Here is a 26,050-nt window from a genome sequence, read left to right as displayed (position 1 = left end):
GACTGAGGGTGCTTGGAATTCTGCAACTGTAACCCTTCTCGAATATTCCTTGAATTCAGGTGCAACTAATCTCCTCCATTGTGGATACCAGGAAGTAGGCTGTAGAGCATTCTGTGACCCTGAAGAATGACACGATGTCCTTGATAAAGAAGGTGGAAATTCCTGAAGAAGAAACAATATTTTCTCAACAGCAGAAGTAGATGAAGAGTCTATTCAATGACTGGGTCATGGAAAACCCTGTTTTCTACAGGTAGATGCTGGCTTCCAGGCAAACCCACACCCTAGGTGTATGACAGAGGCCTCAGAAACACAAAGGATCTCATGAAAGATGAGTGCCAGGTAGCAATGAAGCCTCAAGAACTTCCACTGGAACAGAAGGTAATAACACTCTGGAATTGTGTGCATCTCCTTGCCCATCCCCTGACTACTGACTACAACTATGCAACTCAATTGTATGCAACTACAAATATAGCTATAATTATGAAAAGCGCTGAGATTGTAAATCACAAATACGGAAAACTATGAATATAGATAAGAACAAAAACCACAAGCCTTCTAAAGGCTGTATAACATGTAACAGCAGCTCTCATTAACTCATGTTTAGATATCAAGGAAATAATAGCAGGAATGTTTTATGTTCACATTCCAAACAAAATCTATTATCATCCATCATCAGTTCATTTATTCCTATTTTACTAATATTTGTTTTACTCTATCTTGTAAGCACATATGCTTCTGTGCTAGAATTAGAGAAATAACTTAGTCCAATGATAGTGTCTCAAAGTTATATAGGTCAATCTATCAAGGCCTGTTTATAAGACTACTTGGCGCAGTTATTTCTGTGGGTCTCTGAGACATTCTTATTTGGTTGAAGACAAAGCCTTGTGGCCTGGAACTGATTTGCAAGCACTTCTAGGAAAACAAAAGTAAGCTATACCTACAGGAATGTAGTTAGTCGATACCACTAAAATGTTGTTTTATATCATGCAAACAGCACTAACATTTTGACAAATAGAATTATATTATGTACAGTGAGGGCACTGGAAATTTTTAAAAACTTTAAATATTTTCTGGATTATTTATGTGAATAACAATTATGTAAAAAATTTAACCTAGGGGAAGCTAAGCATATGTCTGATTATTTAAAGTAACAAAATGCAAAATAGGCAAATATCCATTTATGATAGTAGGACATAAACCCTTTGTTCTGATACAAATATCAAACAGAAAATGTAAGTAAGAAATAGAAAAAATTGACCTGTGTATATTCATTATTTATATGTGTGTATGTTACTCTGCAAAATTATGTAATTTTTAGTAACTTAGATTATGTAAATATGTATTATATTTTAGGCAGCAGCAAATATTAACACAGTTTTTAATGTGCAGCTTAGATAATAGTTGCTGATTACAATTTATTAATATTAGCTACTTACAAGTAACGGTTATGCAAACAGAAATTCTAAAATTAATTTTGTATTAACTTTGAAAATTTTAAACAATTTTCTACAGAAGTTTTTAAATTACAAACTATAAAATAGAAAGTTTATAAAAAAAGAAATGCTATGAGAAACTGTTGGATTTTGATTCCTTAATTTTTCTAAATATTAGTACTTCGAGCTTCACCGTTAATAGTTCCAATAGGCTACACAAATTTTCTCCTCAATAAAATGGCAAAACATAAGGCATTCAATTTTTAAATATATGATGCAATTTTATTACCATTTTTTCTATATAAAAGACACAAAATTTAGACCAATAAAAACAGAATTTCTTCCTTGAAATTTCAATAGCTGAGCTGAACTGGGAAGAGCTAAACTGCTTGATATCAGAGTTGGAAATTAAAGCAAGAGGCCCACATCAAAGTAAGAGTTAAGCCTTTTTGTCTTCCTATCTGTGATTGTGGCAAGCAACAGGCAACATCACATGAAGCACCGACTCCTCATTGTTCCATTTTTTCCTCATGGAGAAGCACCAGGAAAGGGTCAGATGGATCAGCGCAAACATGGGGCACTGTCTCACTGCCGAGGTGGCCCCTCATTAAAAACAGGCCTGCAATGTTGTGAAAAAGGGGGCAGGAGAGCGTAGAGGAGAATGCATGAGCAAGAGTAAAAAGCATGGGGTATTCATAAGAATGTATAAGAATTATTATCAAAGTTCCATTTCTTCCCCAGAAACAGGGATCTGAGCAGAAGTTTCTGAAGAAGGCCTCCACCAAAAGCCCCTCAGGAAGGTGCCCCTGAATCTAAGTGCCGGGACTGGGAATGAAAATCTACATGTGAGCCTCAGTGGCCAAGATGGCCGGTATTGTTTATTTCAAACCCTCAGAGACTGCAAAGCACTGATATTTATATGCTTCTCCTAAATGCACAGGTCAGCAGCAGTGTGACAACCAATGATTTCAAAGATATAATGTCGGTATCAGAATTTCTGGCAAAAATTTAGATAATCTTATCTTTTTAACCTGAAATAACCATATATGATGAGAATCTTCAAAGGCATCTACCTCCACAAATAATTTTTCAGGAAAGAATAAAGAAGCACAGCTGTAGAATAAAAATTAGACTAGAAGTTGATGCTACCTTTTGGAATTGCTAATAAGGGAAGCACAGGTTGTTAGAATTGAACATGTCTGATTGGTGCATATAATGTCACAGCAGCATAGATGCAGGAGTATTTGGATCTGACTATGCTATCTAAAATAAGAATCCTTACATTTTCAAAAGTTTAGAAAAAATAGGCTAGAGTAGTTAGTGGAGGTGATGTTTCTCCTCTTTGGTTGATTTGGGAATTAACACCAATACTCACATTAGTTTCTGGTTCATATGTACACCCTGTGTTTTAACCGGGACAATTTAGATAAATACATTGACTTAATCATTTCAGTTGTCTGCAAAGGGAGCATTGTTCACATTACAGATATCTTTTCAGTGGAATAAAATACCTCGACACAGAATCTTCAATGACCCCATTATTTGAGGTTGGTCATTTATAATAAAATGAAATCTACTATTCTTTTCCAGATATACAAAGCAAAAGTAATCAAGATGAAAGTTATTCAGTAACAAAATACTAATCAAAACACGGCTGTACCTTTAGATCATAATAAATCTCAAAATTGTATATATAGTGTGGAAGTAATATAAGTAGTTATAATGATTAAATATAGTAGAGGAAAAGTTTAAAAGTAAGAAAATAATAAAGTATATTATGAAAATAATTAGGTAAAAATTTTAAATGTAAAAAAATTTTCATCGTAAACCATAGAATAAATAGAAAAATTACATAAATGAAAAAAGGAATTATGAATTAGAAGGTAAGATGAAGTGAATATTTAGGAGTCCCAATAGGGATAAACAAATAAACAATATGAAAAATTAAAATACATAAAAATTTAGAATAAGTCATGTAGTTTAAGTCCCAGTTTAAATAAATAAAATGGAGTGAATGTCAAATAGGGAATAAAAAATATAATTATTAAAATAATTAATTATAATAGCTTAAAGGCGTACCTATTAAAAGAAAAATAATAATTAAAAACGTAATACCAAAATAGAGAAAATCACATAAAGCCATCTAAGATAAAATTCAAATTAATTATAAAGCAATGAAAACAAACCTATTGCTCAATGTGTGAATAAGATCAATAATCCAGTAGATTATGGTCTTCAAAGTTCTGAGGGAAAAACATGTAAATTTATAATTACATATGTTTCAAAAGTTATTTTCAGGATTGAAGAAAAATGTGCCTTAATACACAAAGGCAATGTAAACTGTGTATATTTACCTCAGTAAAATGCATTTAAAATTTCCTGAAAATTTAGTTTATGAAGAAAAATACTCTTCCTGAGAACAAACATTGAGATAAAATAAACATGCAAACATCTAAATAAATCAAAACAATTTTTTTTATTATTATTATACTTTAGGTTTTATGGTATATGTGCGCAATGTGCGGGTTAGTTACATATGTATACATGTGCCATGCTGGTGCACTGTACCCACTAACTCATCATCTAGCATTAGGTATATCTCCCAGTGCTATCCCTCCCCCCTCCCCCCACCCCACAACAGACCCCAAAGTGTGACGTTCCCCTTCCTGTGTCCAGGTGTTCTCATTGTTCAATTCCCACCTATGAGTGAGAATATGCGGTGTTTGGTTTTTTGTTCTTGTGATAGTTTACTGAGAATGATGATTTCCAATTTCATCCATGTCCCTACAAAGGACGTGAACTCATCATTTTTTATGGATGCATAGTATTCCATGGTGTATATGTGCCACATTTTTTTAATCCAGTCTATCATTGTTGGACATTTGGGTTGGTTCCAAGTCTTTGCTATTGTGAATAATGCCAAAATAAACATACGTGTGCATGTGTCTTTATAGCAGCATGACTTATAGTCCTTTGGGTATATACCCAGTAATGGGATGGCTGGGTCAAATGGAATTTCTAGTTCTAGATCCCTGAGGAATCGCCACACTGACTTCCACAATGGTTGAACTAGTTTACACTCCCACCAACAGTATGAAAGTGTTCCTATTTCTCCACATCCTCTCCAGCACCTGTTTTTTCCTGAGTTTTTAATGATTGCCATTCTCAGTGGTGTGAGATGGTATCTCATTGTGGTTTTGATTTACATTTCTCTGATGGCCAGTGATGGTGAGCATTTTTTCATGTGTTTTTTGGCTGCATAAATGTCTTCTTTTGAGAAGTGTCTGTTCATGTCCTTCGCCCACTTTTTGATGGGGTTGTTTGTTTTTTTCTTGTAAATTTGTTGGAGTTCATTGTAGATTCTGGATATTAGCCCTTTGTCAGATGAGTAGGTTGCAAAAATTTTCTCCCATTTTGTAGGTTGCCTGTTCACTCTGATGGTAGTTTCTTTTGCTGTCCAGAAGCTCTTTAGTTTAATCAGATCCCATTTGTCAATTTTGGCTTCTGTTGCCTTTGCTTTTGGTGTTTTAGATATGAAGTCCTTGCCCATGCCTATGTACTGAATGGTAATGCCTAGGTTTTCTTCTAGGGTTTTCATGGTTTTAGGTCTAACATTTAAGTCTTTAATCCATCTTGAATTGATTTTTGTATAAGGCGTAAGGAAGGGATCCAGTTTCAGCTTTCTACATATGGCTAGCCAGTTTTCCCAGCACAATTTATTAAGTAGGGAATCCTTTCCCTATTTCTTGTTTTTCTCAGGTTTGTCAAAGATCAGATAGTTGTAGACATGTGGCATTATTTCTGACGGCTCTGTTCTGTTCCATTGATCTATATCTCTGTTTTGGTACCAGTACCATGTTGTTTTGGTTACTGTAGCCTTGTAGTATAGTTTGAAGTCAGGTAGCGGGATGCCTCCAGCTTTGTTCTTTTGGCTTAGGGTTGACTTGGCGATGTAGGCTTTTTTTTTGGTCCCACATGAAATTTAAAGTAGATTTTTCCAATTCTTTGAGGAAAGTCATTGGTAGCTTGATGGGGATGGCATTGAATCTTGGGCAGTATGGCCATTTTCACGATATTGATTCTTCCTACCCATGAGCATGGAATGTTCTTCCATTTGTTTGTATCCTCTTTTATTTCCTTGAGCAGTGTTTTGTAGTTCTCCTTGAAGAGGTCCTTCACATCCCTTGTAAGTTGGATTCCTAGGTATTTTATTCTCTTTGAAGCAATTGTGAATGGGAGTTCACTCATGATTTGGCTCCCTGTTTGTCTGTTATTGGTGTAAAAGAGAAAAACCACATGATTATCTCAATAGATGCAGAAATGTCCTTTGACAAAATTCAACAACCCTTCATGCTAAAAACTCAATAAATTAGGTATTGATGGGACTTATCTCAAAATAATAAGAGCTATCTATGACAAACCCACAGCCAATATCATAATGAATGGGCAAAAACTGGAAGCATTCCCTTTCAAAACTGGCACAAGACAGGGATGCCCTCTCTCACCACTCCTATTCAACATAGTGTTGGAAGTTCTGGCCAGGGCAATTAGGCAGGAGAAGGAAATAAAGTGTATTCAATTAGGAAAAGAGGAAGTCAAATTGTCCCTGTTTACAGATGACATGATTGTATATCTACAAAACCCCATTGTCTCAGCCCAAAATCTCCTTAAGCTGATAAGCGACTTCAGCAATGTCTCAGGATACAAAACCAATGTACAAAGATCAAAATAATATTAACACTGTGTCAAATTATACACAATGTGTGATATATCGATATGAAGCCCATTTATGGAAGAATAAAAGAAAATGTTATCCCAAGCGTTATATTAATTAAAAGAGTAAATTTGGTAAAAGATGAGTAAATAAGAAAAATAATTCTTGCCCAGGTTACATTTGATTTAGCTTTAGTAGGGTAGAGCCAGTCACTACTAATACAGAAGTTGGTAATCCATGAGAGTAAGAAAACACATAGTGTATAACTAAAATGAGTGAGTTTGAAATTCACCAACCAATAGGTTCTGGGATTAATGGCAATGGCTTGTAGTATGTTCAAAGAGCAGGTGGTGCATGGGAAGAAGCTGCTCATTATCATGTTAAGATAGACAGCAGGCTTCTATTTGAGGCCACTCTAGAGAACATCTTCCCAATCTTTGTCTGTAGAGAACAAGTTTGTCATGGTAGGAGCATCACTATGTAGATGAAGGCCTAGTTACTGATGCTCATGTCATAGTACCTGCGCCTGCAACCCAAAAAACAGGAAAAATCCAGAAGACAGGAAGGAACATGACAGAGATTCCAATTCTATGGAATAAAAAGCACTTTTATAGCACTAATATTTGAAGATGTGCCCTTTATCAGAAAAGTAAATGCATATCTGGAAAAACAAACAGGACAGCAAACAAAGTCTCTTCTTAGAAAATCTCTGTGATTATGTCAACCAAGACCACCACTCTCCTCAGTGCTGACCATCATGGTTACCTCAATCAAAAAGTCCTGAGTCATCCCTAGCAACCCTATGTGAACCATCCCCCCAGCCTGCTCTTTCCTTCACTTCCCATAAACATCAAACATGCAGTGATGCCACTGAAGCCCCCTCTTTTTGTACTTTTATTATCTTCACATTTCCTGAACAGTTGTAAGTGTCATGTGTCCTGGAAGTTTTTAGTTTATTGTTATATCTTCTCTTAAATTACACAGGATCATGGACAATGACTTATGAGCATTTGTATCTGCACAATTGTTACAGTGTTAGGTTAAGTTTTATAAAAATGTGAATGACTGGAGATAAGCAGACAATCCATTGGTCAGTTTTTTTTCACTCTACGAATTAATGCGAGGTGGAGAGAAGTTAAAATGTGTAATTGGCCAAGCTTTCTTCATCAAACGTTTTAATAAGAGCAGTAATCTATTTATGAGGATAGAGCACTGCTGACCTAAACACATCCCGAAAAACCACACCTCCCAATACTGCTGCTTTGGGGATTAATTTTCAACATAAAGTTTTAAGGGAAACAAAAACATGAAAACTATGCCTTATGTCCCCAATTTATTTTTAATTCCACACAAAATACAATCATTCCATCTACTAGATTCTATAATTCTAAACTCACTCCAGAATCAACTTTAAAATCTGACTTCAAAGTCTTGTCCAAACCTCATATGGGTGAAAGTCAAGGTATAATTCATTCTAATGCAATTTTTTCTTTAGCTGTGGATCTATGAAATCTAACATGTTGTGTGTTTTTGAAATACAACGGTGGGAAAGGCAAAGGACAGACATTGCTGTTTCAAAAGGGAGAAATAGGCAAGAAGCAATAAATAACAGGTCCCAAATGTGTTATTAAAAATACAAAAGGCAAGCCATGCACGATGTCTCATACCTGTAATCCCAGCAGTTCGGGAGGCCAAGGCAGATGGATCACTTGAGATCAAGAGTTCAAGATCCACCTGGCAATATAGTGAAATCCCTTCTCTACTAAAAAAAAAAAAATACAGAATTTAGCCAAGCCTGATGGCACTCACCTTTGGTCCCAGCTACTTGGGAGGCTGAGGCAAGAGAATCACTCTAGCCCGGGTGGCAGAGGTTGCAATGAGCTGAGATCACACCACTGCACTCTAGTCTGGGCAACAGAGTGAGAATCCATCTCAAAATAAATAAATAAACAAACAAAATTAACGGACGAAAACTGCTCAAATTTGAAAAAAGAAATGGACAAACACACTCAAGAACTTTAGTGGACTTTGACCAGCATAAATTTAAAGAAAACCAAAATGAGACACAATATAAAACTGTTAAATATCTCAAAGAAAAAACTTCAAAAATTTCAAGAGAAAGAAAATTAAACACATACAATTTAGGCCCACTAATTCTATTAACAGATGTCTTTAAAGATATTTTGCAGTTCAGAGTGTGGGATGATATATTCAAGTTAAAAAAAAGAGAGAAAAATTACCAACCAAGGACATTATATATAGCAAAACTCTCATTGAAACATGAAGGTGAAATTAAGATTTTTTCAGATAAACTGAAGCTGAAGGAGTTTATGACCACTAGGTTTGTTCTTCAAGAAATGCTGGAAAGTCCTTTGAGATTAAAAAATGAGAATACTAAAAAAGCCATACAATACTATAAACCTCTGTTGTAAAGCAAATATATAGAGAAATATAGCATGCTGTATTATTGTGATGTTGGTAAGTAATTTTAATTCCCTTATAGAATTTGACAAAAAATGTACAAAAATATTTTATGTGTATGTTAAAGAATACATCATAAAAAAGGCCTAATTTGTGACATCAAGAACAACGTGTGTGTTGGCAAAGACAGTCACGTAGAAGACTGGAGTTTTTATATGCTGCTGGAGATAGATAACATCAGATTAAAGTAGATTGTTATAACTTTGAGGAGTTTCATGTAATCTGCATAGTAGTCACAAAGATAATACATGTAGAATGTAGACAAAAGAAAAAGAAATAAAAACATATTAGTACAAAAATTAATTAGACAAAAAGGGAGACAGCAAGAAATAAAGTAAATAAATAAAAGAACTACAAAAGAAACACAATACAATTAACAAAATGGCGGTAGTAACTCCTTAACTGCAAATAATAACCTTATAGGTAACAATGTTAAATTCTCCAATAACAGACACAAGGTCACTGAAAGATTAAAAATATAAAATCAAATAAATTCTGTTTATAAACTGTTTATAAAACTAAAAATATAAAATCAAATAAATTCTGTTTATTTAAGCATAAACATGGATTGAAAATGCAGGGATGGAAAATTATATTCTATATGGTAACAAAATCATCCTAAATAGCAACCAAAATAGAAAAAAGTTGGTCACATTTACATTAGATGATTAGACTTTAAGCAAAAAACTGTCATAAAGACAAACAAGGACACTATATAATAAAAATAAATCTCCAAGAAGACATCATAATTAAAATATGCACATGTATCAGCAACTATTCCAAACACATAATACAAATAATGAAAGAATTAAAAGGAGAAATAGGCTGAGTACAGTGGCTCACGCCTGCTTGTAATCCCTACATCTTGGCGGGGGCTGAGGCAGGAGGATGGTTTGAGCCCAGGAGTTGAGACTAACCTGGGCAAGATAGCAACACTTCGTCTGTGTAAAAAACGAAATTATAAATAAAAATAAAGGGAGGAATAGAGACCACCCCCAAAATGATAGGAGACTTTCATAACGGAGAGGACAACCTGGCAGACCAAATGAACACAGAGGATTGAGCAAGGAGTGATTCAACCAAATCCAACGGACTTTTAGAAACGGTCTTCTCAACAACAAAATGCACATGCTTCTGGTGCACACATGGAACATTCTTGAGACTATATCACAAATCAGACCACAAAGAAATCAATTCGAGAAAATTAAAATCATACGAAGTATCATTTACAATTAAAATGGAATGGAACTAGAAGTGAATACCAGAAGAAAAAATTAAAAATTTGCAAATACATAAAAATCAAGTAACATGCTCCTAAACAACATTATGGGTTAAAGAAGAAATCACAGTGAAAATTTCAACATAACTGGAGAGAAAGCATAACAAAATTATTGAATACATCTGAAGCTTGTATTCAATTGTAGTAGTAAATATGTACATTTAAAAAAATCTATCTAAATCAACCAGTAAATGTAACCAAACATAAGTAAAGAATAAAAATTTCAGTATTTATAAATAAACAACAATTAAAAGCCATAGAAAAATCAATTAAAGTTTGGATTAATTGACAAGATTAAGAAAACTGACAGTTAGATTAAAAGAAAAAAAGAAGATATCTCAAATAATTAAATTCAGAAATAAAAGGGGAGCTATTACTACTGATGCCATAAAAGTAGGAAAAGATTATAAAAGTTTAATTCCAAGTATATGCCAAAAAATATGATAGGCTAAGAGAAATAGACAAATGTCTGGAAATATAGATTATACTAAAAATAAACCATAAAAAAATCTGAATAGGCATATAAGTAGTAACAACAACCTCCCCTCAAAAAGACCAGGCCCAGATCACTTCATTAATTTTTTTTTTTTTCAAAATGTTAAAGCAGGGTTAACGCCAACCCTTCTTAAACTACTTCAGAAAAATCAAAAAGAGAAAACAATTTCCAACTTATTTTATGAGGCCAGCATTAACACAACACCGAACCCCACAAAGACACTAAGGAAAAAAAAATACAACTACAAATCAATTTTCCTGTTGACTATTGATGTAAAAATTCTTCTCGGAACCTTAGAACACCAAATTCAATGACATATTGCAAGGATTATACACCATGACGAAGAAGGAGTTGTCTCTCCAATGTAAGTATTGCTCAACACATGTAAATCAATCTATTTTTTTTTTATTATACTTTAAGTTCTAGGGTACATGTGGAAACCGTGCAGGTTTGTTACATAGGTTTACAGGTGCCATGTTGTTTTGCTGCACCCATCAACTCATCATTTACTGCTATCTCCTACTGCTATGTCTCCTCTAGCCCTCCAGCCCCTGACAGGCCCCATTGTGTGATGTTACCTGCCTTGTGTCCAAGTGTTCTCATTGGTAAATTCCCAGCTATGAGTGAGAACATGTGGTGTTTGGTTATGTGTCCTTGTGATAGTTTGCGGAAAATGATGGTTTCCGGCTTCATCCAAGTCCCCGCAAAGGACAAAAACTCATCCGTTTTTATGGCCGCATACTAGTCCATGGTATATACTTGCTGCATTTTCTTAATCAGTTCTATCATTGATGGACATTTGGGTTGGTTCCAAGTCTTTGCTATTCTGAATAGTGCTGCAGTAAACATACCTGTGCGTGTGTCTTTATAGTGGCATGATTTATAATCCTTTGAGTATATACCCAGTAATGGGATCGCTGGGTCAGATGGTATTTCTATTTCCAGATCCTGGAGGAATGGCCACACTGTCTTCCACAATGGTGGAACTAATTTACAATCACACCAACAGTGTAAAAGCCTTCCTATTTTTCCACATCCTCTCCAGTATCTGTTGTTTCCTGACTTTCAAATAATCGCCATTCTAACTGGCGTGAGATTATATCTCATTGTGGTTTTGTTTTGCATTTCTCTGATGACCAGTGATGATGAGCATTTTCTCATCTGTCTGTTGGCTGCATAGATGTCTTATTTTGAGAAATGTCTGTCCATATCCTTTGCCCGCTTTTTGATGGTGTTTTTTTCTTGTAAATTTGTTTAAGTTTTTTGTAGATTCTGGATATTAGCCCTTTGTCAGATGGATAGATTGCCAACAATTTTCTCCCATTCTGTAGGTTGTCTGTTCACGCTGTTGGTAGTTTCTCTTGCTGTGCAGAAGCGCTTTAGTTTAATTAGATCTGATTTGTCTATTCTGGCTTTTGTTGCCATTGCTTTTTGTGTTTTAGTCATGAAATCTTTGCCCATGCCTATTTCCTGAATGGTGTAGCTTAGAATTTCTTCTACGGTTTTTATGGTTTTAGGACTAACATTTAAATCTTTAATCCTTCTTGAATTAATTTGTGTATAAGGTTTAAGAAAGGGATGCAGTTTCAGCTTTCTATCTATGGCCAGCCACTTTTCCCAGCACCATTTATTAAATAGGGAATCCTTTCTCCATTGCTGGTTTTTGTCAGGTTTGTCAGAGATCAGATGGTTGTAGATGTGTGGTGTTACTTCTGAGGCCTCTGTTCTGTTCCATTCTTCTATAGATCTGTTTTGATATCAGTACCATGCTATTTGGTTACTGTAACCTTGTAGTATAGATTGAAGTCAGGTAGTGTGACGCCTCCAGCTTTGTTCTTTTTGCTTAGATTTTCTTGGTGAAATGGGCTCTTTTTTGATTCCATATGAACTTTAAAGTGGTATTTTCTAATTCTGTGAAGAAAGTCATTGGTAGCTTGATGGGGATGCCATTGAATCTGTAAGTTACCTAGGGCTGTATGACCATTTTCACTATATTGCTTCTTCCTATCCATGAACATGGAATGTCCTTCGGTTTGTTTGTGTCCTCTTTTATTTCGTTGAGCAGTGATTTGTAGTTTTCCTTGAAGAGGTCCTTCACATCCCTTGTAAGATGTATTCCGGGGTATTTTATTCTCTTTGTAGCAATTGTAAATGGGAGTTCACTCATGATTTGGATCTCTGTTTGTCTGTTATTGGTGTATAGAAATACTTGTGGGTTTTGCATATTGATTTCTTATCCTGAGACTTTGCTAAAGTTTCTCATTGGCTTAAGGAGATTTTGGGCTGAGATGATGAGGTTTTCTAAATATACAATCATGTCATCTGCAAATAGAGATTATTTGACTTCCTAATTGAATACATTTGTTTCTTTCTCTTGCCTGATTGCTCTGGCCAGAATTTCCAACACTATTTTGAATAGGAGAGGTAAGAGAAGGCATTCTTGCCTGGTGTCAGTTTTGAAAGGAAATGGTTCCAGTTTTACTGATTTAGTATGATATTGGCTGTGGGTTTGTCATAAATAGCTGTTATTATTTTGAGATACATTTCATGAATATGTAGTTTATTGAGAGTTTTCATCAGGAAAGACTGTGAATTTTGTCAAAGGCCTTTTCTATATCTATGGAGATAGTCATGTGGTTTTTGTCATTGATTCTGTTTATGTGATGGATTACATTTATTAATTAGTGTATGTTGCACCAGCCTTGCATTCCAGGGATGAAGACTACTTGATCGTGGTGGAGAAGCTTTTTGATGTGCTGCTGGATTCCATTTGCCAGTATTTTATTGAGGATTTTCACATCGATGTTCATGAAAGGTATTGGCCTACAGTTCTCTTTTTTTGTTTTGTCTCTGCAAGGGTTTGGTATCAGGATGATACTGGTCCCATAAAATGAATTAGGGAGAATTTCATCTTTTTCTAATGACTGGAATAGTTTCAGAAGGAATGGTACGGTACCAGCTCCTTTTTGTAACTCTGGTAGGATTCAGTCTTGAATCCATCTGGTCCTGGATATTTTTTGTTGGTATGCTATTAATTATTGCCTCAATTTCAGAGCCTGTTATTGGTCTATTCAGAGATTCAACTTCTTCCTGGTGTAATCTTGGGAGGGTGTATGTGTCCATGAATTTATTCATTTCTTCTAGACTTTCTAGTTTATTTGCATACACGAGTTTATAGTATTATCTGATGGTAGTTTCTATTTCTATGAGATCTGTGATGATATACCATTTATCATTTTTTATTGTGTCTATTTGATTCTTGTCTTTTTTCTTCTTTATTAGTCTTTCTAGTGGTCTGCCAATTTTGTTGATCTTCTCAAAAAATCAGCTCCTAAATTCATGATTTTTTAAGGGTTTTTTTGTGTCTCTATCTCCTTTAGTTCTGCTCTTATCTTTCTTGACTTTTGCTTGCTTTTGAGTTTGTTTGCCCTTGTTTCTCTAGTTCTTTTAATTGTGATGTGGAGCTGACGATTTTAGATCTTTCCTCCTTTCTCCTGCGGGCATTTAGTGCTATAAATTTCCCTCTACACACTGCTTTAGATGTGTCCCAGGGATTCTGGTGTTTTTTGTCATTGTTCTCACTGGTTTCAAGGAACATCTTTATTTTTGCCTTCATTTCGTTATTTACCCAGTAGCCATTCAGGAGCAGGTTGTTCTGTTTCCATGTATTTGTACCGTTTTGAGTGAGTTTCTTAATCCTAAGTTCTAATTGGATTACACTGTGATCTGAGAGAGAGTTTGTTGTGATATCTGTTCTTTTACATTTGATGAGGAGGGCTTACTTCCAATTATGTGATCAGTTTTCGAATAAGTGTGAAGTGGTGCTGAGAAGAATGTTTATTCTGTTGATATTGGGTGGAGAGTTATGTAGATTTCTATTAGGTCCGCTTGGTGCAGAGCTGAGTTCAAGTCCTGGATATCCTTTTTAACCTTCTCTCTTGTTGATCTGTCTAATATTGACAGTGGAGTGTTAAAGTCTCCCATTATTATTGTGTGGGAGTCTAAGTCTCTGTGTAGGTATCTAAGGACTTACTTTATGAATCTGGGTGCTCCTGTGTTGGGTGCATATATATTTAGGGTAGTTAGCTCTTCTTGCTGAATTGATCCTTTTACCATTATTTAATAGCCTTCTTTGTGTCTTTTGATCTTTGTTGGTTTAAATTCTGTTTTATCAGAGACTAGGATTGCAACCCCTCCTTTTCTTTAATTTTTAATTTGTTTTGCTTTCCATTTGCTTGGTCGATCTTCCTCCATCCCTTTATTTTGAGCCTATGTGTGTCTCTGCATGTGAGATGGGTCTCCTGAATACAGCACACTGATGGGTGTTGACCCTTTATCCAATTTGACAGCCTATGTCTTTTTATTAAGGCATTTAGCCCATTTACATTTAAGGTCAATATTGTTATGTGTGAATTTGATCCTGTAATTTTTATGTTAGCTCACTGTTTTTCCCATTAATTGATGCAGCTTCTTCATTGTATCGATGGTATTTACAATTTGACATATTTTTTGCAGAGGCTGGTACCAGTAGTTCCTTTCCATGATTAGTGCTTCCTTCAGGAGCTCTTTTAAAGCAGGCCAGGTGGTGTCAAAATCTCTCAGAACTTGCTTGTCTGTAAAGGATTTTATTTCTCCTCCACTTATGAAGCTTAGTTTAGCTGGATGTGAAATTCTGGGCTGAAAATTCTTTTCTTTAAGAATGTTGAATATTGACCCCCACTCTCTTCTGGCTTCTAGGGCTTCTGCTGAGAGATCTACTGTTAGTCTGATGGGTTTCCCCTTGTGAGTAACCCGAACTTTCTCTCTGGCTGCCCTTAACATTTTTTCCTTCATTTCAACCCTGGTGAATCTGACAATTAGTGTCTTGGGGTTGCTCTTATCCAGAAGTATCTTTGTGGTGTTCTCTGTATTTCCTGAATTTGAATGTTGGCCTGCCTTGCTACATTGGGAAAATTCTCCTGACTAATATCCTAAGGAGTGTTTTCCATTCTCTCTGTCACATTTAGGTACATCGAGCAAACATAGATTTGGTCTTTTCACATAGTCCCATTTTTCCTGGAGGCTTTGTTCGTTTCTTTTCACTCTTTTTACTCTAAACTTGTCTTCTCACATTATTTTATTAATTTGATCTTCAATCACTGATATCTTTTCTTCCACTGGATTGAATCAGCTATTGAAGTTGTACATGTGTCACAAAGTTCTTGTGCCATGGTTATCAGCTCCATAAAGTCATTTAAGGTATTCTCTACACTGCTTATTCTAATTAGCCATTATCTGACTTTTTTCAAGGTTTTTAGCTTCCTTACGATGTGTTTGAACATGCTTCTTTAGCTCAGGGAAGTTTGTTATTACCAGCCTTCTGAAGTCTCCTTCTGTCAACTCATCAAAGTCATTCTCCCTCCAGCTTTGTTCCGTTGCTGGTGAGGAGCTGCAATCCTTTGGAGGAAAAGAGGTGGTCTGGTTTTTAGGATTTTCAGCTTTTCTGCTCTGGTTTCTTCCCATCTTTGTGGTTTTATCTAGCTTTGGTCTTTGATGTTGGTAACCTATAGATGGGGTTTTGGTGTGGATGTCCTTTTTGTTTGTGCTGCTGCTATTCCTTTGTGTTTGTTGGTTTTCCTTCTAACAGTCAGGTCCCTCAGCTGCAGGTTTGTTGGATTTTGCTGGAGGTCCACTCCATACACTGTTTGCTTGAGTATCAACAGAGAAGGCTGCAGGACAGCAAATATTGCTGCTTGATCCTTCCCTGGAGGCTTCGTTGAAGAGGGTCGCTCACCTGTATGAGGTGTCTGTTGGCCCTTACTAGGAGGTGTCTCCTAGCTAGGCTACATGGGGTTCAGGGACCCACTTGAGGAGTCAGTATGTCCATTCTCAGAGCTCAAGCACCATGCCAGGAGAACCACTGCTCTCTTCAGTGCTGTCAGATGGGATGCTTAAGTCTGCAGAAGTTTCTGCTGCCTTTTATTCAGCTATGCCCTGCCCACAGAGGTGGAATTTATAAAGGCAGTAGGCCTTGCTGAGCTGTGAGTGGCTGTACTCTGTTCAACCTTCCTGGCCACTTTATTTACCTACTCAAGCCTCAAAAATTGCGGATTCAGCTCCACATGCTCAGCTGCAGCGTGAAGGTTAATCTCAGACTGCTGTACTAGCAGTGAGCAAGGCTCTATGGGTGTGGGACCCAATGAACCAGGCACAGGAGAGAATCTCCTGGTCTGCCAGGTGCTAAGACTGTGTGAAAAGTGCAGTATTTGGGTAAGAGTGTCCTGTTTTTCCAGGTGCTGTCTGTCATGCCTACCCTTGGCTAGGAAAGGAATATCCCCCAAATCCCTTGCACTTCCTGGGTGAGTTGATGCCCTGCCCTGCTTCAGTTCACCCTCCATGGGATGAACTCACTGTCCAACCAGTCCCAATGAGATGAATCATGTACCTCAGTTGGAAATGCAGAAATCACCCATCTTGTATTGATCGCACTGGGAGCTGCAGACAAGAGCTCTTTCTATTTGGCCATATTGGAATGAGAGTTTAAATCAATCAATTTAATATATCATATTAACAGAGTAAAGATGTAAACCACACAATCATCTCAAATAATGGAGAAATGTCAATTGACAATATTAATCATTTTTTCAAGATAAAAAACACTCAATAAACTACAAATAAAAAGAAACTAACATAACAAAAGATATGTAAATAATTCATCACCAACTGAGTTCAACAGCTCATGCCTATAGTCCCAACAGTTTGGTTGGCTCAGGTGGGTGGATGATTTTAGGTCAGGAGTTCCAGACCAGCCTGACCAACATGGTGAATCCCTGTCTCTGCAAAAAATGTTAACATTAGCTGGACGTTGTGGTGTGTGCCTGCAGTCCCAGCTATCAGGGAGGCTGAGGCATGAGAATAGCTTGAACTCGGGAGGGGGAGGTTGCAGTGAGCCCAGATTATGCCACTGCACTCCAGACTGGGTGACAGAGCAAGATTCTAGCTCAAAAAAACAAAACAAAAAAACCCCCCCAAAAAAAGCAATCATCACTAATATTATACTGAATTCTGAAGTGTGGAAAGTTTATCCTCTAAGATTAATAATAAGGCAAGATATTCACTGTTGCCACATATATTCAAAAATAGCAGTGAAGGTCCTGGCAAAACAACTAGGCAATGAAAAAAAGAAAAGATCCACATTCTAAAGGAAGAAGTAAAATTTCCTGTTACTTATGATATAATGTTATTTACAAAAAATCCTAAATGCTGAAAACAATACCTGTTGGAACTAATAGTTGCATTTAGCAAAATTGCAGAATACAAAACTAATTGAGTTTCTCTTCATTACAGTGTAAAATCCAAGTTTTTAAAATTCCATTTAAAATAGCATTAAGAAGAATATACTTTGGAATAAACAAGCAAAGAGATGTAAGACTAGTATACTAGAAGTTGCAAGATGTTGCTGAAGAAAAGTCACAAACAATGGGGAAGATATTCTATATTTATAGATTAGACAATTGAAAAGATATCCCATATTCATAAATTAGAAAACAATGATCTTGTCTATACTAATGAATTCAACAACAGATTAAATGCAATAGCTATATAAATCATAACAATATTTACTTGCAGAAATACAAAATTCTAAAACATATGAAATCTCAAGACTGAAAATAGCCAATTAAACTTGTAAAAGAATGTCAAGTGTGGAGCCCTCACAATTTTTAAATCAAAAACTAATTGCAGTGCTGTTGAACTCTTTTCAAATGTGGTATTTTGAGGCCAGGTTCTATGGCTTATACGTGTAACCTCAGCACTTTTTGAGGCCGAGGTAGGAGGATTGCTTGAACCCAGGAGATCAAACCACACTGGGCATCATAGTGAGAACCCCCATTGCTACAAAAAAAATGAAAATTAAAATTAACCTGGCAATGTGACATGAACCTGTAGTCTCAGCTATTCCAGAGGCTGAGGTGAGAGGATTGTTTAAGCCTCGGAGAGCAAGGCTGCAGTGAGCCATGGTCGCACCGGTGCACCCCAGCCTGGATGACAGAGAACCTGTCTCAAAAAGTAAAAAGGAGAAAATCTAAAAAGAAATGTATTAAATCAAGACATGTAGACATAGTAAATAATAGAGACACCCCTCTCCATATAAGCCTTGTATACATGGTCAAAATGATCTTCAGCAAGGGTGCAAAGGCCAACTTATGGAGAGGAATAGCCCCCTTTAACAAAAAACGGTGTGAAGACTTGCTATCAACATGTAAAATACAGAAGTCAGAATTGTAGTTTATACTATATTTTTTAAAAAACTCAAAATGTTTAAATCTGAAAGCCTTACACAAAAATATAAGGGAAAAATATCCAAAATTATGCCATGGAATTTGGCAATGGGTTCTTGACTGCCAGCAGGCCCACATCCCTGGATCATCCATCCGCTCACTGCTTCCTGGTACTGGGTCCTTCCACACCTGCCGCACCTGTGCTCTGAGGGGCACGAGCCAGGACACCACTCCGAGCACAGGGCACAGGCCGGGCTTTCTCGTGCTATTCGAGGGCAGGCTGTCCCCATGACCGCCTCAGGCGCCGGAGGGACAGCTTGATCCGAGTCTGCGGAAGGAGGAAGAAGCTCGTGTCCTGAGCCAGCAGGAACCCAGAGGAAGATGCGGGACACAGGGACACAGGGGTGGATGCCATAAAAATATACGGCATATATTTTGAAACATGACTGCAATTTGAATAATTAGAATATCTAAAAACTCCAAAGATTGTTATGCTGAAACTGTACCAAAATTCATCATTCCAGTGACTCCAGGGAATTTTTAATAGTTGTTATTTTTATAATAAAATTAAACTTTAATGAAATAACTGACTTTCAAACTTCAGCAAGAGGACAAATATTCAGCCAGAGGTATCAGTTCCCGGTTTCTGCTCCGGGTTCTCTCTGGTCTCCCACAGCCCCTCCTGCATCACCCAGGTCTAAGGGGCCACCTGGCCTGGCCTGCGTCCCCTCGTCCCTCCGCTTCCTCACCCAGCTCCTGCAGCGCCCTCCTGGGGCAGGGGTGGCGAACCATCCAGACCGCGAAGCTCCCTCACCCAGGGCAGCACAGCTCCGCCCCTCTCCGCACCTGCCCAGCCCCTGGCAAAGGAGTCGCCTGGGCCTGGCCCGCTGCCTGCCCCCCAATGCCTGCCCTGTGCCTGCAACGGCGACGCTGCCAACAAGAGGTGTCAGAGTCCGCTGCGCAACCCTCCCAGAGCGCAGGGTCCCACTCACCTGGGAGCGGGGGCACGTCCCTCCCGGTAGGCGATGGAAATAAGATTGTTTCCTTATTTATTTTACTTAAAACTGGTAGAATGTTACATTATGAAGTACCCATGACTCTGTCAGTAAATTTGAGCAAACGTTTATTAGTTTTTTCAGTTTAAGTAGTTCTTTTGTTTCTATTATTAAGGTGAAATTTAACTTCTATCTGAAATCAGTAAGATGCAGAGAGATTTTAATGACAAGTGAATATTTTTTTTCTCAGGGGGAACGGAATTATGAATTGAATGAATGAATTATGAATTAAATGAATGAATTCATTACCGAGGTAGAGAGGACACTAACCAATCGGTAGTTTTAATCAATCTGCATTCCCTCCCTCCTCCCTCTTTGTTTTTTATTTGTTTGTTTGTTTGTTTGTTTTTGAGACAGAGTTTTTTTCCGTCGCCCAGGCTGGAGTGATGTGACGCGATCTTGGCTCACTACAACCTCCGCCCCCCGGGCTCAAGTGACTCTCCACCTCAGACCCGCGAGTAGCTGGGATTACAGGCTCCAGCCACGATGCCCGGTTAATTTTTGTGTTTCCATTAGAGGTGGGGTTTCACCACGTTGGCCAGCCTGGTCTCAAACTCCTGACCTCGGGTGATCCGCTCACCTTGGCCTCCCAAAGTGTTGGGATTACAGGCGTGAGCCACCAGTCCCGGCCCCTCCTGCTCCTCTGTATTATGATCATCTGTACCCAGCATTTAGCTCCCACTTATGAGAGAGAACATGCGGTTTTTTGTTTTTTGTTTTTTTGCTTTTGCATAAGTTTGCTGGAAACAATGCATCCATGTTGTTTCAAATGGCATAATTTTGAGTTTTTTATGGCTGTATAGTATTCCATGAGTCTTTATCCAGACCACCACTGATGGACGACTGGGTTAAGTCTATGTCTTTGTGATTGTGAATACTGCTGTGATAAAAATATGGCTACATGTGTCTTTTTGGTAGGATATTTATTTTCTTTCGGGTATATACCCAGTAATGGGGTTACTGGGTTGAGTGGTAGTTCAACTCTCAGTTCTTTAAGAAATCCCCAACCTGCTTTCCACAGTGGCTGAACTAATTTACATTCCTTCAGAAAGTGTATAAGTGTTCTCTATTCTCTAAATCGTCACTGATATGACTTTTGACTTTTTTTTCTTTTGACTTTTCAAAAAAATTCTGACTGGTGTGAAATGGTATTTCATTTCGGTTTTGATTTGCATTTCTCTAATAAATAGTGATGATGAGCACTTTTACATAAGTTTGTTGGGTGCTTGTGTGTATGTCTTCTTTGAGAAGTGTCTGTTCATGTCCTGTTGCCCACTTTTTAATGGAGTTACTTGCTGCTTGCTTGTTGATTTGTTAAGTTCCTTATAGGTTCTGAATAATAAACCTATGTTAGATGCGTAGTTTGTGAATATTTTCTTTCATTCTGTGGGTTATCTCTTTACTACCTTGATAGTTTCTCATGTTGTGGAAAAGTTTTTCAGTTTAATTAAATCCCACTTGTAATTTTTGTTTTAGGTGCAATTGCTTTTGAGGACTTAGCCATAAATTATTTGCCAAGGCCATTATCAAGAAAAATATTTCCTAGTTGTTTTATAGCTTGAGATTTTACATTTAACTCTTTAATCCATCTCAAGTTAATTTTTGTATTTGGTGAAATATGGGGGTCTAGTTTTATTCTTCTGCTTATGACTAGCCAGTTATCCCCTCATTATTTATAAAATAAAACGTCTTTTTCCCATTGCTTGCTTTTATCAACTTTGTTAACGATGTGATGGTGGCAGGCATGTGGACTTAGTTTCTAGTACTCTAGTCTGTTCCATTGGTCTATGTGTCTGTTTTTCTAACAGTACCATGTTGTTTTTATTACCATAGTCTTCCATTATAGTTTGAAGTCATGTAATATGAGGTCTCTAGCCTGAGTATTGCTTTGGCTTGGCTATTCAGACTCCTTTTAGGTTCCATATAAATTTTAGATGGTTTCTATTTTGTGAAAAATGACATTAGTAGTTGGATAGGAAAAGCATTGAATCTGTAAATCGCTTTGAGCAGTATACCCATCTACACGCAGATGATACTCCAGTATATGTTCTGTGGTTGATGAGTGAAGTGTATTGTAATTCCAAATGGTCAAGCATTGAATTTAAACGCAGAATTTCTTTATTAGTTTTGTGCATCAGTGATCAGTCTAACACTGTCATTGAGGTGTGTTCCAATCTGTGTGCTCCAATGTTGGCTGCATTTATATTTAGAATATATATATTGCATACATATTTAGAATATATTAAAATATATTTTACTTACTGGTACTTCACTCACTTTTATTAGTTGGATGTCATCATGGGGGCAGTTTGCCTCCATTCTCCTTCCCGGGATCTGGCATCTCCTTCATGATTCTGCTGGATTCCTATTCTACTTCTTAAATTAAAGCTCAGAGAGTTGACATTTATGCACTACTGTGCTATGTCCATGTGGCTGAAGCATGCTTAAAGTCTCTAATCCATCACCTTGAAAAAAAAATTTAATCTAAATTTGAGTTTAGAAAAGGAAAATTTTATATTTTATTAAGTGGTTGTTATTCTCGAGCTAAAAGATTAATCTCATAAATACACCTATTTATCTTCAGTGCCAGAACCAAATAATTAATAGCTGCCACCAACACGTATCAACACAGTCATATTGTTTGTGTTTTACTGTCATTTTGGATACAAGAATAGTAAGAAAAAAATTTACTTTAAGACACAATGGTGTCCACATTATAAGAATTGTAGTAGTTGGCTCAAAAACTGGTGTCTTTCTCCAATGGATCCCTGGAGGTAGCTGGAGCTAATCTTGGACAGAAGAACACCACGGTTCCCATGGACTGGAGTTGAGAGATAACAAAAGATACAGTTAAATTTGAGCTTCAGATAAATAATAGATAAAATTTAGTGTATTTACATTTAAAGTATTGCATACACATATTGCATGCAAGTATGCAGATATCATAATAGAAAATTATTACTTTTATCACAATCTTGAACTTAAGTATATTCTATATGACTATTTGCTGAATCTTGTAGCTCCACCATGAAAATAATCATGGGTCTTGGAAAATATGATATGTACCTGGAGAAGTCATATAGAATTAAAATTTATAGAATTCATATAGTTTGGTCAGAGTGTAAACGAGTGTAATCAGCTCCTAATAAATACATTCGAAATGTAAAATCTGAATACAAACCTCAGCACTCACTGTAAGAAGTGACAATTAAGCTAGAATGAATCCCCTGACCACTCTCAGAAGACACATAACGCATTCGAGACCAGCCTGGCCAACATGCAAAAGCACGTCTCTACTAAAAATATAAAAATTAGCCAGGTATGGTGGTGTGCACCTGCAATCCCAGGTGCTTGAGAGGCTTAGGCAGGCGAATCACTTGAACACCAGAGGCAGAGGTTACACCGAGCTGAGATCACACCGTTGCACTCCAGCCTGGGCAACAAGAGCAAGACTCCGTCTCAAAAATAAAAAATAAAAAAGGAAAGGACAGATAATGCATATCAATGTGATCATTATTATGACTTCACTTTAGGCTATTCTCCATAGAATAAATTCCAAAGTATGTGATCATCATGGATAATGGTGGAGAAGATGACATAATGAATCTTTATGTTATAGGTTATCTCTTAGGTATTAAATCTATGTTGGATAAAGAACATCTGAAGTGAGATTGCTATTATTTTGAAGATAATATCAAGTTATTTTCTGCAAGTTGCGTTTGGTCACTGTGAGACAACTTACTCATGCGTGGAAAAATGCCAACCACCATGATTTACATATAATTTACATTACAAAATTTTAGAAGAGAAACCAAACTCTTTGAGGGATTTTAAAGAGGATTATTTTGAGCTTATATGAATGACTGTGGCCCAGGGAATCGCAGGTTTAAGGAGTCCTGAGAAACTGCATGCAAAGCAGTTGAATTACAGTTGATTTTCCATTTTAGAGAGGGAGAAATTATAGGGGAATACATAAATAAATACACAGAAGTTATACAATTATTTGACCCAAAAAAGATTCTTTGAAAGATCAAGCCTTTCACTATATTGACTGAGTAAAATATGGAAGACTAATTATTAAAATTATAAATGAAAGCTGAGCCATTACTACCAACTTTACAGAAATAGAAAAGGATTACAGGAGTATACTGTGAACAACTGTCTAACAACAAATTAGGGGCCCTGGATGAAACGGATGAATCGCTAGAAAGACATAAACTACCAAAGTGGCTCAAGAAGAAAGAGAAAATCTGAATAGACCTATAACCTAGGAGATTGAATTCGTACTTGAAAGCGATTTAACAAAGAAACATTTATGACCAAATAGCTGCATTAACTGTTGAGTCAACCTAACATTTAAAGAAGAATTAATACCATTTCTTCTCAAACTCTTCTGACAAAATATATGAAGAAGGAATACTTGCTAATTCATTTTTTGATAAAAGCATTATCCTTATACCAAAGTCAAAGAGAGCACAAAAGAGAGAACTACAGCATTATATCCCTTATGAATATATAAGCAAAAATCTCAGCAAAATACTAGCAATACTAGCAAAATACTAGCAGCAATATTGTATAATCAAAGGATTGTAAACTATCACCCTGTGAGATTTATCCCCAAAATGCAAGGGTAGCTCAACAAAAAAAAATCAGTCAGTGTAATACACTGTCACAGTAAAATGAATAAGCACGTGATTATTTCAATTGATGCAGAGAAAATGTTGATGACATATAACACCTTTCTATAATAAAAATACTCAATAAACTAGGCATAGAAGGGAACTTCTGCAACATGACAATGGGATGTATAAAAAACCAACAGTTAATATCATGATCAATGATGAAACACTGAAAGCTGTTTTCCTAACATCTAGAACAAGACAAGGATGCTGTATTTGCCACTTGTATTCAACGCAGCACTGGCAGTTCTAGCCAGAGCAATTAGGCAAGACAAAGAAATAAAAAGCATCTAAATTAGAAATAAAAAATAGGAGTAAAATTATATCTACACATGATAATATGTGTATAAAGCTCCAAACAAAACACAAAACCATTTATAACTAATAAAAGAGGCAGGATCCAAAACAAACATAGGCAAAGGAGCTATATTTCTGTATAGTTGTAAAGAACTATGAAAACATTTTTAAAAATTCCATTTATAATAGCATCAAAGAATAAGTTATTCAGGCATAAATCTAACCATGATGGTATACACAAAACTTTGCTGAAAAAAACTAAAGAAAGTGGAAATAACTGGAAAGACATTCTGCGTTCATGGGTTGTAAGACAATATTGTTAAGATGACAATACCATCTAAAGTAATCTACAGATTCAATGCAGTACCATCAAAATTCCAAAGGCATTTTTGCAGAAACAGAGGAACTTATTCTAAAATCATGCAAAAACTCAAAGGATCTGACAGACAAAACAGTCTTGAAAAAGAATATTGGAAAACTCACATTTTTCAGTTTCACAGCCTACTACAAATCTACAGTAGTTAAGAGAGTGTGGTACTGGCATAAGACCAATAAACTTTTAGACCAATAGAATAGAACAGATTTGAGATCCTACAAATTAGTGCTCACATATACGGTCAATGACTGTTCAACAAGGTGGCCAAGTCTAGTCAAGGGAGGAAAGAACAGTCTCTTCAACAGCTGGATGTCAGTGCACAAGAGAGAAGTTAGACCCCTACCTTGCAGTATACACAAAAATTAATTTTAAATTAATAAAAGACTTAAATTTAAGGACAAAAAATATGTAACTCTTAGAAGAAAACACAAGGTAAACCTTTATGACCTCTGAGTTTTAAGTGTATTTTGAAATATGACAGAAAAGCACAGATAACAAAATAAAATACATGTAAATTAGATTTAATCAAAATCTAATTTTGATCGCCAGCGCGCCCAGCCTGAGGGCCCCCACGCCGTGCCTCCCGCCCACTCCTCCACCTGAGGGATATCGGGGCCGCTGGCACGGGCACTCGGCAGTCACCCCATGCGGAGTTGAGCGGCGGGTTCTCAGTACTCGCTCCTGTGCAGTCGCTGCCGCCGGGCAAAATGCCTGGTTTGGCCACAGCCCCTGGGACACCTGGCCCTGGTTCTGCGATGCTGGGAGCGCGAGGGGGCTCGGCGGTTGTCAGGCAGCTGCTGCCTGCACACAGAGAGCGACTGCAGCTTGGGCGCCCAGGCGGCGGGGAATGGTCTGGGTGGCCTCTGGAATGCGTGCGCGCCAGGCCTGAGGACCCCCCTGGTGGTGCCACCTGCCCCGCTGCTGGGCGCCTCCCTGCGCCTGCGCCGGCGCTGGGCCTTTGCGAGGGCGGAGCTGCGTTCTC

General features: G+C 37.0%; 1 long non-coding RNA gene across 1 annotated transcript; it reads right to left on the bottom strand.

Moving 5' to 3' along the window:
- Positions 1 to 5,470: 5,470 nt before the first annotated feature.
- LOC134737959 (uncharacterized) lies at positions 5,471 to 26,050 on the bottom strand. The gene is made up of 4 exons (XR_010123440.1): positions 25,711 to 26,050; positions 21,994 to 22,537; positions 7,815 to 7,909; positions 5,471 to 5,700 (listed from the first exon to the last, which is right to left on the bottom strand). It is a non-coding gene; the product is annotated as an uncharacterized LOC134737959 (long non-coding RNA).

This window comes from Pongo pygmaeus, chromosome 13 (assembly GCF_028885625.2).
Source record: "Pongo pygmaeus isolate AG05252 chromosome 13, NHGRI_mPonPyg2-v2.0_pri, whole genome shotgun sequence".
NCBI lineage: Eukaryota > Metazoa > Chordata > Mammalia > Primates > Hominidae > Pongo > Pongo pygmaeus.
This window is presented reverse-complemented; position numbering and strand designations above follow the sequence as displayed.